Source organism: Sciurus vulgaris, assembly GCF_902686455.1.
Source record: "Sciurus vulgaris genome assembly, chromosome: 8".
NCBI lineage: Eukaryota > Metazoa > Chordata > Mammalia > Rodentia > Sciuridae > Sciurus > Sciurus vulgaris.
Genome location: NC_136468.1, coordinates 22,940,325 through 22,953,985, shown reverse-complemented (window position 1 = coordinate 22,953,985; position 13,661 = coordinate 22,940,325). Strand labels below are relative to the sequence as shown.

At 47.2% G+C, this 13,661-nt stretch overlaps 1 pseudogene across 1 annotated transcript in view; it reads left to right on the top strand.

Moving 5' to 3' along the window:
• The first annotated feature begins 444 nt into the window (after positions 1-444).
• The window catches only part of LOC306667520 (mitochondrial nicotinamide adenine dinucleotide transporter SLC25A51-like), a 132,021-nt pseudogene continuing 118,804 nt past the window's right edge, over positions 445-13,661 (top strand). The window contains exon 1 of the transcript XR_013766726.1: positions 445-817. The product of XR_013766726.1 is annotated as a mitochondrial nicotinamide adenine dinucleotide transporter SLC25A51-like (transcript). The remainder of the gene's footprint in view (positions 818-13,661) is intronic.

The following is a 13,661-nucleotide window of genomic DNA, read 5'->3' as shown; positions in this document are numbered from 1 at the left end:
GGTAGATGCCCAGGAAAAAGTGTGGGGGGGTGAAAGACAGGTGACCTGGAAAGGGAAGCAGGTGACCCCCACAGTGGTGGAGGTGTGGCAGGCCACGTGTGTGAGTCGTGCCGTGTGTGTGGTGTGTGTTGTGTGTATTGTGTGTCGTGCTGGGTATGTGGACAGTGTAGTGTGTGGTGTATGTGCTACTTTGGGTGGGTTGTAATATGTGTTAGGTGTGATGTGTGTGTTGTGTGTCATATTAGTGCATGAAGTGTGTGTGTGGTGGTATGGTGTATTATGTGTGTTGTGGGGTGTGCTACTCAGCCTGCTCCCACCTTTTCAGTAAGGCCTCTGCCCCTGGTTGTCTTGGGGCAGCTGCTCCTGAGCGCCATGGTGGGGTCAGGTGGCCTGGGCCTGCCATCTGGTGGCCGTGAGTGGCAGGGTGACTGGGCGTTTCATTGCTGGCTGTGGTCAGGGCACCTCTTCCAGGAGCTAGTCCCATCCTGTCCCCTCCTCTTCCTACCCCCGCTCCCCTCGACTCTGTCTCCACCTCTTCCCCTCCTCCTCTTCTGCACCCAGGGTGCCAGTTTCTCCCTGGACTTCCCTAAACTCCTTGCACACATGGGAGCCATACCTCCTAGGCAGCCCACCACCCAGGGCAGCTGCGACGGTGACCTGGACCCAGAGAGGGGCTGGGAGAGGACTTGGTGACTGGCTGGCCCTTTGGGAGTGTCAGTGTCAGTGTGCCACATGTTCCAAGTCATGGAACAATCGCTCCAGGATCCCAGCACAGTTTCCGTCCTGACAGAACCTGGGAGCCGTGATGTGGTGACAGGTGAGATGTTTGTAGTCACACAATATCCAACAGCGTCATTTTTCTAATAGAATTTAAACAAAGGGGTCATTGGGCACTAACAAAACCACCTTGTACATATTTACCAAATAATCCGGGCAAACAGGGCGACCAGTGTGGGGCGTGCTGTACAGGTGCACTGCTGGTTTCGGCACCGGATGCCTCCTGCCCAGATCTGGCCCTAGCCCTGTGGACACAGCTGAATGTTTTGGTGACTCTCCTCATGTGATGACCTGTTCATGAACTTGAACTTGGGTTGCTGGTGCAACCAGCACGAACCGAACGCTCAGTGTGCTCGGGGCACTGTGCTCCACTCTGGGGACCAAGAGGTGACTAAAACCCATACCGCCCCCCAGTGGCTGAGGCCACTTCAGGACAAATGCTCCAGCAGGCTGCGGCAGGACCCACAGTCCCCTGGGTGGCTCAGGGCTACACAAATTCAGGTCTCATCTGACCCATCCGTGTGAGAGGCATATCGCGATGCTCTGAGAAGTTGATCCAGCAAGTCAGGTCTGGACCTGGGCGTCAGATTTCCATAATGCTCCCGAAGACTAGTTTTGTGGTCCTTCTCTGGAACATGACTGGAGAGTGGAGGAAAGGCAACAGATTTCAAGCTGACAGACTGGTGGTTTCATGGAGTTGACTGGCTCTCAAAGCAGCCAGGCACTCCTGCTGACCGGCCAGGGGGTGGGGGACTGCAGCTCTTCTTGTTTGTGGACCAAGTTGCTACGGCTGTCACTAGGTAGCAGGAGTCTCCACACAGACCCTGGAGGGTCTGCCGGGGGCAGCCTCATTCTCTGGCACTAAGGCGGCCATGTCTTTTTACTAAACAAGCCAGGGTTTAAACCACATCATACCTTTCTTTTCCTGCAGTTCTGGTTAGAACAGCTCATAGTGGCTGGGACCCTCTGTGGCCTCTAGGGATTGTCAGTCATACTGTCTCCATCACTCACCAGCAAGAAGAATAAACAGGCCAACTTAAACGGAAGGCTCACCTTGGCAAACAAAGCAATTCTATGGTAGTTTGGAACATTAGCTCAAAGTAATTTATAATATTAATTGATAACCATTAATTTCAAATGGAGAGAGAGAGAGAGGAGAAAAAGGGAAGAAATTGAGTCTATGATCACCTTAAATTAGGACATGTTGAAACATGTTAAAAACAAACATTTTTTTTTTGGTATTGGGGATTGCTTAACTACTGAGGCACATCTCCAGGGCTTTTTATTTTGAGACAGGGCTTTGCTAAGTTGCTGAGGCTGACTTTGAACTTGCAATTCTCCTGCCTCAGCCTCCTGAGCCCTGGGATTGCAGGCATGTGCCACTGCGCCTGGCAACAGGTTTTCTTTATAGATACTTGGATATCCAGGAGGTGGATGTATTGCCTCCAGCATTCCCCAGATGTATTTGGCCACAGAGCACTTTTGGTGACCACCTCTCCATACTCCAGTTCCAGAGGCATCAGTTTGGGAAATACCTCTTTCTCTCAACTGAGAGGATTCACCTGAATGCTATGCAAGGTGATCAAATTGGTCTGACTTTAAATGTTGCTGGCATTTTGACCAGGGTCATAGGCACGCCAGTGGGATGAAGTTATTTTTTGGTATTGGGGATTGAACCCAGGGGTGCTCTACCACTGAGCCCCATCCCCAGCCCTTTTTATTTTTTGAGACAGGATCTCCCTAAGTTTCCCCAGCTGGCCTGGAACTTGTGATCCTCCTGCCTCAGCTCAAGTTGCTGGGAGAATAGTCATGTGCTAGCTGAAATTGGTCCTTGAAGAGTGGAAAATCTCACTCTTTATGTATTGACCACAGATCCAGATCCAGTGCATACACAGATATACTATTTATCTGTGGTATTACAATTTCACGATGGAGGGAGTATTAGGGGAAAATAACTAAAAGACCTCCTTGGGAGGCCAATTTCTAAAGTGAAAAGACTGAGAAATGTGGATGTAGAGACTTTCATCTGGGTTTGGGGATGACCCTCTGCTGTGTGATTGGGGTAAACTTTTTACTCTTCTGAGTTTCAGGTTTCTCGCTTGAGAAAAAGATTCTTGCTACCTCACAAGATGACTGTAAGGTTTAATGACAAGAAGAGTTTGAAAAACAGGCTAGGGGTCCTGCTCAGTGGCACAGTGCTTGCCTAGCATGAAGCCTGGGTTCAATCCCCAAAACTGTCACAAACAAAAAAAGTCCCCCAAATGGTGTTAGAGATGGCCTTTCAGGCCTGAAGCTCTGCCATCATGCGGGGTCAGTCACAGCAACGGCCATGCACCACATATCTGCCTTTAAGGTTGCAGAGCTGGCAGATGCATAAAGACACGGAGAGCTTGGTACTGCCAGGCCCGAGGAAATGGGAGTACACTCTTTTAAAGTTTAAAAGGGAAACAATGGAAGAAACTACGTCTGGGTGGATGCAACAAGTAGGAGCTGGTAGCAGCTGTGCCACCTGTGGAGGGCGAAACTCTTCCCTGGACACCAGGGTCTCTGACTGGGAGAGTCAAATACTTCAAGATCACCCTACATGCACCCTGATAGCAGAGGCTGGGAGAGACACGAGGTGGGTGGGACAGGCAAGGCAGGAAATGTCTGCTGGACCTAAAAATAGTATGGGAGGGGAGCAGGAAACAGAAACTTTGGGCCAACGTGGAAATGCTTTCTGACTTACCAGGAAACCAGGACTGGCGTTGTGAGGGCAGTTACCACCCTGCAGCAGAACTATGATTCCCTGAGCCCTCTGCATGGAAGCAACTGGAGAAAGCCCTGCTGGGGGGGCGGGGGGAGGGGGGGCGTGTCCCACTTGGGAGCCATTCGGCTCTGTGCTTTGTTCCTAACACTGCACATTTGTGCCCTGTTGATCTTTAATTGCATGTAGATGTCATTTTGGTAATTTATAATTCTGGTTTTCCCAGGACTTGGGGAATTCCTGGAACATGGGATTTTGAGTTGTGTGTGTTCTTTTTGTGATACTGGGTATTGAACCCAGGGCTGTTCCACCACCGAGCGCCATCCCCAGCCCTTTTCATTTTTTATGTTGAGAACAGGGTCTCCCTAAATTGCTCAAGCTGGCCTTGAACTTGCAATCCTCTGCCTCCCGGGTAGCTGGGATCACAGGTGTGTGCCGCTGTGGAATTTTGAGTTTTAAAACTGGGGATGTACTAGGCCGAGTGACAGGCTGGTTATATTATTCCTGAAATAGAATGCTGGGCTGGGGATATAGCTCAGTTGGTAGAGTGCTTGCCTTACAAGCACAAGGCCCTGGGTTCAAGGCCCAAAAAAAAAAGGTTGGTGCTTTGCTTAATGCTGAGCTGTGTAAGGCTCACTTTGAGAAATACTGATCTAGAATTTTCCTCCTGTATGGAGATACCAACTTTAAGCATGTATCTGAGACCAGGTACAGATCATTCATCTCATTGCTTCTCGTGCACAATGCTGGCAGACTGGCACGCAGCACCCAGGACTCCTCAGGGGTGCTGTTACAGTAACACTAGCAGTTGGTATGCTTCATGCCTCAGCTGGGGTCAGTTTTCTGCACGCATGGTTCTGATTTCAGAAGTGTAGATTAGACCAATCCCAGCCCTGCTGCAAGAACCCTCACAGCTCAGGAGCCCAGGGAAGCCACACAGGTGACCCTCTACACTAGTCACCAAGTTCCCTGGTTCTTCTCTTACTATGGGGGAAATTCGCATGAACCTCAGGGATACAAATCTGAGGTTGCTTGAGAGGTCAAGCAGCTGGGTTCCTTGTGCCCTTGAACCTGGGTAGGGGGCTGGTGGTTTACACCCAAACTTTGTGTGGCTACTTTTTAGGTTTCTGTAGCTCCCGACTCTGGAGTCCCCTCTCTTCCCCTCCTGCTGCTGCTTTGAGTCATTGCCTAGGCCTTTTGATTCCAGACATGATATATGGGGCAGAAGGTGCCTTCCCTGGCTCCTGGGATGACGCTCCACCCTTTGATGTTACAGGAACTGGGAGTGAGGGCAAGTGATGGCCTGAGGTGTTGAGGGGTTATCACCCATGGGCACTTTGCTCAAGGGAGGCTGTCCAGAGCCAAGAGTCAGTAAGCCTGGACAGCCCCAGGGAGCAGGGAGCAATGATGATTGTCGTCCTGGTCCAGTTGGCTGGTGCTCTGCAGGGAAGCCACATCTAGCCAAGGACCACTGCAGGTTCAAGTAGGCAAGGACATCCTGACGCCCCAGTCTTGTGGAGCCAGAAGAACAAGATGGTCATTTCCTCCAAATGGGGGTAGAGAGAAGTCTACAGGGAGGTGGGACAAAGCAGGGAGCAACAGATGGCAAGGTGGATCCTGCACTGTGCCCCCAAAGGCCTACTTTATTTCCTGTCCACCAGGGACAGGGCCCCTACAGAGCTTGAGCCCTGGTTGAATCTGAAGAGATGGAAAAGGGATGGGGTGGGGGAGACAGAGGAGGAAGCAGGCAGGTCTTCGAGTCAGCAAAGCAGCCTGCAGAGATGGGGCAGAGCAGTTGGAGGCCTCGGTCATGTTTTCTGGCAAGATGGAAAACTCCTTTGGGTGGCACCCTGCCCCCAGGTGGGAGGGAGTCTCTCTCATAACATTACGAATTTAAATTTTGTTTTCAGAGAAATCAAAGGAATGCAAGGGGGTACTTAAAAAGGGCTGGAAGGTGCACAGATTTTGGGGGGTGGTCCCCAGGCAATGTTGTGTTTCCCTTGGTGGAGTTAATGACAGCTCATCAAGTGTTCAGGATGGGTGGTGGCAGAGCGCACCCGTTTTAGGTAAGGTAAGTGGCTTTCTGCGGGAGAGGGCTGGTTATCATTCATTATATGTCTGCTTTACAGTTCAAAGGTCTCTTGAGTAATCAGTATGCTCATTTGCTCTTCTTAGGTGACTTAGGAGTAAAGTTTTATAATTTTTAAACAATTGTGGAGGCTTCTGGAATCTTTGCATTTGGCTGTGCATTTCATTGTGTGCATTGTCCGACTGAAGCTGAGACCTTGTGTGTGTGTGTGTGTGTTTTTAAACTTTTTTTTTTTTCAGTTTTACAGACTGCATTTGGATTCATTGTACACAAATGGGGTACAACTTTTCATTTTTATGGTTGTACACAATGTAGATTCACACCATTTGTGTAATCATATTCATACATAGGGTAATGATGTCAGTCTCAGTCCACTATCTTTCCTCCCCCCACCCTACTTCCCTCTACACGATCCAAAGTTCCTCCATTCTTCTCTTACCATCCGCCCCCACCACCTCTCCCCTCGTTATGTGTCATCATCCACTTATCAGAGAAAACATTTGGCCTTTGGTTTTTTGGGCTTGGCCTATTTCACTTAGCATGATATTCTCCAACTCCATCCATTTACCAGCAAATGCCATAATTTCATTTTTCTTTATGGCTGAGTAATATTCTGTTGTGTATATATACCACAGTTTCTATATCCATTCACCAATTGAAGGGCATGTAGTTTGGTTCCACAATCTAGCTATTGTGAATTGAGCAGCTATGAACAGTGATGTGGCTGCATCACTGTAGTATGCTGATTTTAAGCCCTTTGTGTATAAACAAAGGAGTGGGATAGCTGGACAAAGTGTCCCAGTTTTCTGAGGAATCTCCATACTGCTTTCCAGAGTGGCTGCACCAATTTGCAACTCCACCAGCAATGTATGAGTGTGCCTTTTTCCCCATTTCCACGCCAACCCTTATTATTGCTTGTGTTCTTGATAATAGTCACTCTAATTGGAGTTAGATGGAGACCTTGTGTGTTTAAGGAGTGAGTCCTGGCTCAGCCCCTTATTTATTTATTTATTTATTTATTTATTTATTTATTTATTTATTTATTTATTTGTCTATCACTGGGGATTGAACCCAAGGTGCTTTACCACTGAACTACACCCCTAGTCCTTTTTATTTTGAGACAGGGTGTCACTAAGTTGCTTAGGACCTAAGTTTTGCTGAGGCTGGCCTCAAACTTGCGAACCTCTTCCTCAGCCTCCTGAATTGCTGGAATTACAGGTGTGCACCACTGTGCTCTCTCTGCCCCTTATGAGCTGTATGACCTTACCAAAGTGCTTTTCTGAGCCTCAATTTCTTCTGACCAATGAAGAGGATATATAGCCAGTCTTCCAGAATTAAATGCAGCAGTGTATATGAAAGTCATTTTTTGAGCTCAAAGTTGTGCGGCAAGTGCAGGGTGTTATTCCTACTGCTATCATTCAATGTAACATTGTTTCCATGGGAAGGCCCAATTTGCTTTATGACAATTGGATTTACAATGTAGTTTCCAGGAATGCATTTGTCTCAAAGCTGTCATTGGCCAAGAGCAACATAACCTGACTTCGGGATAAAATGCACTGTGGCAAAAGGCAGGAACTGCCTGTGTAGGTTTTAACAGAAAAAGAAAAGAAAAAGAAGAAAACTTGTACTGCTATAATACCCTTCTTGCTCTGCCTTGACCTCTGTTGTGAAGTCCTTGCATTAGTTGAGGTCCTCAGAGAGACAGAAAAATCTGTGGGCGCACACGTGTGTGTCCGTCCGTCTGTCTATCTATCTTCTATCTCAAACAACTGGCTCATCTAGTTGTGGAAGCTGGTAAATTCAGAACCTTCAGAACGGACAGCATGCTGGCAACCAGGGAAGCCTTCAAGGTCAAAGGCAGTCTGTTGGTAGAATGTCCTCTTGCTTGGGGCAGGTCAGGCTATTCTTTTCAGGTCCTACACTGATTGGATGAGGCCTGCCCACATGACAGAGGCTGCCAGTGTGCTTTACCCGAAGCCTACTGATTAAAACATTAATCTCATATAAAAATGCCTTCGCAAAACATCTGAATAATGTTTAATGAAAGATGTGGGTGCGGTGGCCCAGCCAAGTTGACACCAAAAATTTACCGTCCAGGGCTGGGGAGGAGCTCAGTGGTAGAGTGTGTGCTGAGCATGCGTAAAGTCCTGGGTTCCGTTCCGTCATCACCCATCCGCAGCCCCTCTGCTCAGGGGCATAGTGACCATCTGGAAGCTGGAGCATTTCTTTGGTGCTCCTGTTTTTATTGCACAAATACAAACAGGTTTGTGTGTCTGCTGGTAGGTCAGGTGCTTCCATTGGGGCACTCGGGCCACAGATGAGGGGCGAAGCCGCCGCAGAATCCTTAACCAGGGAGAGCCACTCAAGGGTCTTTAGGATCATTGTCAGCGGCTGCTCTGGGGTCCACGTTACAGGCACCATTCTCCAAAGTGAGGGCTGCGAGGGGCCTAACTCCCAGTAAACCTGGAGTTTTTCCAGTTCTGCTGGCGCCTGAGGTCTCTGCAGCCTGGGGACGCGTTGCAGGTCTTTGTGGTGGTGGGCTGTGCCTCGCTTGCTACAGCAGACTCCGGCCAATTTCTTCTTTTTGGGTTCTCCCATGAGTACAAAGAATGGAATCCACTGATAAGGATGCGTCAGTGTGAGCAGGATTTATTGAAATGTGAAAAGAACAGAACTCCTAGTTTCTGGTCTAGGGGTTTATATGGTACTTGGGTGACTGCTAGTGGTGGAAATTGATGCTAATCAGGGTTTGGTTAGCCCTGCAATTCCATTCGGGTCTTCCCCACTTCCGTTTTCCCGCCTCTGGTGGAGAAGCTGCAGCTTGAGGTGGTGGGATGGTGGATGTTGGGGGTCTGGATCGGGTGCTGAGTGAGGCAGGCTTCTGCAGCAGGGACATGCACTGGCCTTAGGCGGGCTGCCTGGGGATGCCCGGTCGCTGTGTCTTGGTTCACCTCAGTGCTGGCCCACCCGGATTTCAGGCCCTCTGGCATGATGGGCACCTTGTTGCCCTCTGGCCTGCCAGGGCCACCCTTCTGCAGCTCAGGGACAAGGGCTTGGCTTCACCAACCTGAATGTCTAGGAGCATCCTTTCCTCTTTGGGGTGCTCAGGGCTGGAGTCAGACCCTCACTGGAGAGATCTAAAGGTGGTCACTGGCTGACCAGAGGCCTCGAAGGTGGGGTAGGAAGAAGTGGTTTCCTGGGGGGCTCCCTGTCCTTTCAGATGCTCAGGGCCAAGGAAGGAGTCGGGGCCCAGATAGACAGGGCATGCATTGGCTGACATCAGGTCACTGGAACTTGCAGATCCGTGAAGACCCTGGCCGACCAGGAAGTGTTCACTGGAGTCACCTGTGGCCATTCCTGGCCTGGGGGCTGTGGCGCCACTGTTGGTCAGGTAAGAAGGTTCCTGCTCCTTACTCTTCTGTCTCCCTTTCTCCTGTGAGGAGTTGGACAAGGAGGGAGAGCCCAGCCTCTTCCCCACTGGGTGGCTCGTCTGTGGCTGGCCTGAGTTGCACCGTAGGAGAGGGACTTCTGATTTTGTGGACATTCCCTCTCTGCCACCCGAGATGGCAGAGTACACGCCCCCCCCCCCCATGGGCACTGGGCGTGGCAGGGAGACTTGCCAGGGGCATGTGGCCGATGTCCTGTGAATGCAGGCTGGCACTGTGCTTGCACTGGAGACTTCCCTCTGGCACTTCTGCCATCAGGGGAGCGTGGCCCAGTAGACGGCTTCTTCACTAGGAACGCTGTGGCCACACTCGCTCTTCGCCACGAAGCCGCTGGCCGACACCTGGACTTGTAAGCTGGAAGTCGATGCATGCTTCTGTGTGCCCCTGAACTTGGGGGGCGTTGATTATGTAGCATTATTATGGCAATAATGGGCTGATAAAGGGAGTGTTCAAATAAAATTATGATTATTACACAAAGACATTATTAATTGAGTGGAGGACATTATCTATTGACTAGAGCTGTCTCAGATTCATTCTGGGGCAAGGGATGATGTGCTTAACCAAATAAATTTAAAGGAACATTAATAGGGAACGATAAAACTGCTTTCTGATTATACCCATGAGTCCTGCTTGTTTAACTCAAGTTACGTATACCTCCATAAACAGCATGAGAGAATGCCACATGTTTAAAAATTTACACAAATAGCATCATGTCGTATTCTGCAAATGGCCCTTTTTACTAAATGTTTATGTGTGTGTGTGTGTGTGTGTGTGTGTATTTTTGTGCTGGGGATTGAACCCAGGGGCACTTAATCACTGAGCCACATTCCTAGCCCATTTCATATTTTATTTAGAGACAGGGTCTCACTAAGTTGCTTAGGGCCTTGCTAAATTGCTGAGGCTGGCTTTGAACTCACGATCCTTCTGCATCAACCTCCCAAGCCACTGGGATTATAGGCCTGTGCCACCATGTTGGGCTCAATGTTAATTTTTTTTTTTTTTAAGATTTGGACATGTTGATGCTTGTAGCTTTAGTTTTTCATTTATATGATTAAAAATATTTCATTATATGAACCTAACACAATTTAAAAAATCAATCCTCCTAATAATGTACAGGTAGGTTGTCCCCTGCTCCTTCTGGCTATTAAAAACTATGTATCAAGAACCCTACTTTTTTTTTTTTTTTTTTTTTTTTTTTTTTTTTGTGGTGCTGGGGATCAAACTCAGGGCCATGTGCATGCAAGGCAAACACTCTACCTACTGAGCTATCTCCCCAGCCCAAGAACCCTACTTGTGTCTGGTGCAGTGGCACATGCCCATAATCCTGAGGCTGAGACAGGAGAATGGAGAATTCAAAGCCAGCATCAGCAAAAGTGAGGCGCTAAGCAACTCAGTGAGACCCTGTCTCTAAATAAACTACAAAATAGGTCTGGGGATGTGGCTCAGTGGTCGAATGCCCCTGAGTTCAATTTCCAGTACCAAAAAACCCCCCAAAACAAAACAAAAACAAAAACAAAAAAAACCCCAAAACCAAAAACACCAATCCCCTTCCCCCAAAACCCTAGTTGTAGTTAGTCTTTCTGTTCACAAACATGGGAGCCTCTCTAGTTGCATATCTAGAGTGGAGTGATCACTGGTGATGTTTTCCAGGCACATATATTTCCATTTCTCTTCCTGCTTGCTGGGCACAAGACTCATACCGCCTGTTCCCTTGAGTTTAGACCCAGCCAGATAACTTTCTGTCTGTGGCCAGTGTAAGAGCAGTGGCACGAGCCACCATGTGTGGATACGGTTGAGACCTAGCATGGGATTCTCCTCCTCCTCCCTTCTGCCCCATGACCAGCATTACTCCGGATCGTGAGCCTCTGCCAGCTGCGCCTTGCAGTGAGAGCAGAGTGGAGCTGAGCCCCTAGCCACCCTGAGCTGGATTTGTAGTGCAAGGAAGAAATTGGCCCTGATTTTAACCCCCGAGATTGAGGTTATTTTGTTAAGTCAGCATGAGGTTTGTAGCCTGTCTAGAACCCAGATCAGTCCCCAAGGAGGGGACTCCATGACTAATGCCTGCCTATGGTAGTGGGGCCACAGGAGCTGTGGGATGTGCCTGGGAAATGGACCAAAGGCTGGAGAAAGGATCACCCACATTATGCAGTGGAGGAACTTTTTGTAAAAAATGCATTTACAGGAATTTGGGAGCCTGATCATTTACCTAATGAACTTGTAGATTAAGGGAAAGAGGATGGAAAGTGGAATAATGATTGAGTAGGTTAGTTTCTCTAAACAGAGGTATTAGAAGAAAGAGATGAGTTCAGACTCAACTCCAAGTGGATCAAAGACTTAGGCACTAGAACAGAGACCCTACAGCTACTAGAAGAAGAAGTAGGCCCAGCTCTTCACCTAGGATCTGACTTCCTTAACAGGACCCCTAAAGTGCAAGAAATTAAATCAAGAATCAATAAATGGGATGGATTCAAACTAAAAAGATTCTTCTCAGCAAAAGAAACAATCAGTAATGTGAGGAGACAGCCTACAGATTGGGCGAAAAATCTTTATCACACGTACCTCAGATAAAACATTAATCTCTTAGGACATATAAAGAACTCAGAAAATCTAACACCAAAAAATCAAATAGCCCAATCAATAAATGGGCTAAGGAGATGAACAGACACCTCACAGAAGAAGATATATAGGTGATCAACAGATAAATGAAAAAATGTTCAACATCTCTGGCAGTTAGAAAATTGCAAATCAGGGCTGGGGCTATAGCTCAGTTGGTAGAGTGCTTGCCTTGCATGCATAAGGCCCTGGGTTCAATCCCCAGCACCAAAAAAAAAAAAAAAAGAAAATTGCAAACCAAAACTACTCTAAGATTTCCTCTTACTCCAATCAGAATGGCAATTATGAAGAATACAAGCAACAATAAGTGTTGGTGAGGATGTGGGGAAAAATGTTCACTCATACATTGTTGGTGGGAATGCAAAATGGTACAACTATTATGGAAAGTAGTATGGAGATTTCTCAGAAAACTTGGAAAGGAACCACCATTTCACCCAGCTATCCCACTCCTCAGTTTATACCCAAAGGACTTAAAATCAGCATACTGGGGCTGGGGAGATAGTTCAGTTGGTAGAGTTCTTGCCTTGCAAGCCCAAGGCCCTAGGTTCGATCCCCAGCACCCGCCCCCCCCCAAAAAAAATCAGCATACTACAGTGAACAGACACATCAATGTTTATGGAAGCTCAAATCACAATAGCTAAACTATGGAACCAACCTATGTATGAATGGATAAAGAAAATGTGATATATATATATGATGGAATATTACTCAGTTTTAAAGAAGAATGAAATTATGGCATTTGCAGGTAAATGGATGGAACTGGAGAATATCATGCTAAGTGAAATAAGCCAAACCCGAAAAACCAAAGGTCCAATGTTTTCTCTGATATGCGGATGCTAATTCACAATGGGGGGTGGCACTAGGGAGGAAAAGAGTTACTTTATATTAGGTAGAGGGGAGTGAAGGGAGGGGAAGGGGTATGGGGGTAAGAAGGATAGTGGAGTGAAACAGACATTATTACCTGGCATACATATATGACTGCATGACTGATAACAATCCTACAATATGTACAATCAGAAAAATGTGGAATTATACTCCATTTATGTATGATTTATCAAAATGTATAAATGCATTCTACTGTCACATACAAATCATTAGAGCAAATAAAAATTAATAATTAAAAAAAAGAGATGAGTTCAGAAAAAGGTGGGCAATGTGTAACCCTTTTGGGTCTGGAAGAAGTAAATGCTTCTCATCCCCAAAGAGTAAAAGATAAAATTGAGACTGCTTGGGCTGGAGTTGTGGCTCAGGGGTAGAGCGCTTGCCTGGCGTGAGGCCCTGGGCTTGTACTCAGCACCACATATAAATAAATAAAATAAAAGATCCATTGATAACTAAAAAAAATTTAAAAAATTGAGAATGCTGGTGGAGACAGAGGATAATTAAAACTGTTCGTAAGCAAGGATTAAATGTAGGCTGTGGGAGTAAGGATCACTTAAAACATCTCCAGATGTATGAAGAAGTCTTTTGGCCAAGGTCTGGACTGAATCAGTTAGATGAGCTGCATCAAGATAAAAGATGAAGGGTGTGGACCACAATGCCTTCAGTTACATCCAGAGTTGGTGTGGTGGCAAAAGAGTAAAGAAATGTAGTGAAAGGGAGATTTATGTGAACAGAAACTGGATACTTGGTGTTCCTTGGAATCCAATGGTAAAAGGCTGAGAGAGATTGACACCTCTGGAAGAAACCCTGGCCTGATCTAGACTTTGATTAAAGCAACTCCTGGGTCCTCTAGGAAGTATGCTTGGCCTACAAGGATATTGCATCTCCACTGTCCAGTTTGGTTTTGGCCCAAGAAGATAACAGAAAAAATAAATCTCTTGAAGGGTAAGGTCAGGCCCATGAAGAACCTTCCAGAGGTGGAATCAGGATCTACTCCCTGGGGGAGACTGTGATTTTGGATCTGCTATGGATTAGTACCCATAATGTCCCATTATTTTCTTTTCTGAATGGGAGTATTTTTTGGTGTTTTCCTGCTGTAGGTGTCCTT